Below are 4,366 nucleotides of genomic sequence, written 5' to 3'. Positions count from 1 at the left end.
GAAATTCCTCATCTACTGATTTCACTTTAAAAAATATTTCCTTAAAATCTTTAAAAGAATATTTGTACAATTTAAAAACAGAAAATCTAGGGGTACTATTCAGGTTTACCCAAAGGCCTTTCCAGACACCCTTGGCTTGAAAGAGAGAAAAAAACAACTCTATATCTGGTTCATTCTATAAGAATTCCATTAAAACTGCAAAGCATTTTATAAACGTCCATCCGTTAGGATGGACCTGAGAAGGCGCATAGTTCATTTGCTTCAATATATCGCATTCGAATTTTGTAAAAGGTAACTTCACAAACAACTCTTCGAGGACACAATTATACATGTAAAAATTTTCAAAATCTTTCTTTCGGTGATAAACACGATTCATGTGATTGCATGAAATCAACTCGATGTGGAAACCAGGTCTCACTATCCTTCCTAAACTAATTACTTCAACATTTTCTTTGTCAAAAAACAGAGAAGCCCTTATCTTCACATCTCCATCGACCCACTCATACGATCCATCATCTTCTACCTTAGGTAACGCCTTTCCCTTCTTGTCACTCATTTCTTCTCTCTCAGGTAGTAGAAAATAAAAAAAGTAAAGAAGTAGGAGAGTGTTGTTACTAACCTCATTTGCTCATTCTTTAAAAACCCTCTTGAGAAGACACACGAGTTAAAGCAGCAGTTCAATCCTTATGCTAATGTAACTTAAAATAGATTTTTAACCATTCATTTAAGAAAAGCTTTTCAGTTCCAGGTTAAAAATCATGACCCTTCATTAAAACCCATTTTCAACGGTTCCAAGACCACCTTGGAACTCGCACCTCGCATTGAAAAAACAATACCATCATTAATTTGTTTCATAACTTTTACTATTCCATATAAAATAAATATACTTTATATTTGTACGATGTGTCAAGTTGACCTAGGGGCTCCTCACGTCGAGCTATAACTCGGTCACATCAAATTTTAAAGATCAACCTGCCTCATCTAAACCCAGGCTAAGCTTGGGGCTGTGATATGACCGTTATACATCGGTTACGAGTTATAGCTCGGCAGACTTTCTTGTAATTGACGCATTAGCTCTATCGAGTTTATGGCAATAAATGATCTTTGATCGGTTACGTCAGAGACAATCAATTGAGGAATATGGCCGTTATCATCTCCCGGCTATAAAAGGAAATGATTGAAATCGGCAAAGGTATGAAATCATTCTAAGCTGAAAAGTTCTCTTCAAAATAATTCTCATTAACTGACTTGAGCGTCGGAGTACTTTTTGCAGGTATTCCCCCCTTTGTTTCATTCGCTGGTTGAGGTATATTGTGACTCATTGATAAGGTTGGCCAACCATTTTATGGGGGACGAGCTATAGTTCGGTTGCAACAAGGTAAGAACAGTATCCATTCTATATAAGAGATGGTACTAGGCTAAAGCATAAGTATCCATTTTGTATAAGAGATGATATTAGAGTTAGTTTCACTAATTTCCAAAATTTATACAAAAATTATAAATACCAAAAACTTATTTAAATTTTCTAGATTCTATTATTATTTTAAGGTTGTTACTTTATGTATTATAGTGTTCCCATTTGACAGGCAAGCAATGAAATACATTCGAAAATAACCAACAAATCAGTTACTCTAAGAAAAATAAGAGAAGGCGTTGAATTTGGTGGAGAAAGCAATGTTAAAATCTTTATTCTAATTATGATCCAATTTATTAATATAAAAATTAGTTTGGGTGGTGTTGTAATTATTTATTAAGTATATTGACAGTTGATCTATTTTTTGATGGAAAGAACACGACTATTCATCATAAATTTTATAAAATTTGGGTCCCCAATTCTGATCGATGAGAATAATAACAGAAAAAATACACCTTGATTCCATCTCGCTCTATGATTGGAGAATTGGAAGTTCCATATTAAATCAAAGAATTTATTATCAATGGCAGAAAGTAGGTTAATTACTGGTTTTATAAAATATCTAACATGTGGTATCAGAGTAAAATTGCCTCTGCCTTGCCATTTCAAAATTTAATTACTGTGCATTATTTTGATAAATTGTTTTCAAAGAAAAATGTATAGTATGAATTTTGGAATAAGTAAGAAAGAAACCATTAAAATTGAAGTTGTTGGGTTTCAAAATTTAAATTTGTTGAAAAAATTCAAATTTTGGTTGGAGTGAGGTTTGAACTTGGATCTTCTAAATATTGGTAAAATAATTATCCACTTGATCATCTTCACTTTTGATATTAATTATGTTATTGAATTTATTTCTTTAATGATTATATTTGCATGCAATATAAATTCTTTCGCTACATATCATATTGTGATTAATATATGATTTTTTGAGGAGTAGCCACAGCATCCTTGGTAATAATTATATTTAAAGAAATCACGTAAATATTAATATGATATATTTGTAATTATTGTGAATTATATAACGAACTTACTCACAGGAATTTATTATGTTATTCACATATAATTAGGTTGAAATAGAAAATATTTTTTACTTCTTAATTAGCCTACAGGTATTAAGAAGTAGTATTTTATTTTCTAGTTTCAATACCTTAGTTAATATAGTGAATATTATGTGTGTTAAAATCTTTGCCCGCAGGTAGATTTTAATGACACTATGATTCATATTTATTTTGATATGACTTGCATTGGCATGTATTATCATATGTTATTGATTTTGATGTGCCTATTTAAAGTTGAGTAATGTTAGCATGATCTATTATTTGCAGTAGTAATGATATCTGAATCTGTATCTGAAGTTCATTTGTTAAGTGGTAACAACTATAAAGAATGAAAAGATAAGATTCTGTTTCACTTAGGGTGTGCAGATCTTGACTATGCTCTTCATAGGGAAGAGCCTCCAGCACCTACTGATGCTAGTTCTCAAGTCGAGGTAGCATTATACGAACGGTGGGAGAAATCCAACCGTTTAAGTATGATGTTCATTAAGTCTCATATCTCAACTAGTATCCGAAGTTCAATTCCTGATTGCAGGAATGTCAAGGATTACATGAAAGCTATTGATGAACAGTTTGAGTCTTCTAGTAAGGCACTTGCAAGCACCTTAATGGCACAATTTTCATCCATAAGGCTTACCGGCGTAAGAGGTGTGCGTGAACACATCATGAGGTTGAGAGACATTGCAGCACAACTGAAAGGTTTAAAGATTAAGATCTCTAACTCATTTCTGGTGCATCTTATTTTGAATTCTCTTCCTACCCAATACAGACCATTTAAGATTTCTTATAACACACATAAGGAAAAATGGTCCATTAACGAATTACTGGTTATGTGTGTGCAAGAGAAGGAAGGCTAATTTAGGAACTTGGTGAAAGTGCACTATTAGTGACAAATGAGGGTAGTAAAAAACAAGCTCATAAGAAGAAAGGAAAGGGTATTATATTCTATTCTATGAAGAAAGAAGGTGTATGGTGTTTCTTTTGTAAAATGAAAGGACACGTGAAGAAGGAGTGTCCAAAATTTAAAGTTTGGCTTGAAAAGAAAGGTACTAACCTTTGTGATCTTATTTCTCTAGTGTGTTTTGAATTTAATTTTATTGAAATATGTCATAACACTTGGCGGATTGATTCTGGTGCTGAAATTCACATTTCAAACACCATGCAGGGTTTCATAAGGAAAAGAAAACCGATAGGAAGTGAACTAAGCATCTATATGGGCAATCGGATACGTTCACGTGTGGAAGCTGTTGGAACATTTAGGCTTATATTAAGTACTAATTGTATTTTAGATTTAGAAAAAACCTTTTATATTCTAGATTTTTCTAAAAATTTGATTTCTTTATCTAAGCTTGTAAAACAAGGATTATGTATAAATTTTTATGATGACTCTGTTGACATTATTAAAAATTATAATATTATTGGACGTGGTACTTTAATTGGTGATTTATTTAAGGTCCATCTAGCTAATAATGTTCCAGCTAGTCTTATGATTATGCATGGTAATGGTATGAATGAAAAATTCTCTTTTTTGTGGCACCGAAGATTGGGACACATCTCCATTAAGAGAATGAAGAAATTAGTAAGTGATGGAGTTCTTGAACCTCTAGACTTTACTGATTTTCATACTTTTGTGGATTGCATTAAGGGAAAGCAAACTAAAAAGTCTCAAAAAGGTGCTAAGAGGAGTTCTGACATATTAGAAATAATTCACATTGACATATATTGTCCTGATATGTTATTAAGTGGTCAGAAATACTTCATTTCCTTTATTGATGATTATTCACGATATATGTATTTCTATATGCTTCATAATAAATATGACGCATTGGACGCTCTTAAAGTTTATAAAGCTGAAGTAAAGAAACAATGCGGAAAGCAAATTAAGATCGTGAGATCA

The sequence above is a fragment of the Arachis duranensis genome, chromosome 9 (genome assembly GCF_000817695.3).
Source record: "Arachis duranensis cultivar V14167 chromosome 9, aradu.V14167.gnm2.J7QH, whole genome shotgun sequence".
Lineage (NCBI taxonomy): Eukaryota > Viridiplantae > Streptophyta > Magnoliopsida > Fabales > Fabaceae > Arachis > Arachis duranensis.
Note: the sequence above shows the minus strand (reverse complement) of the source record.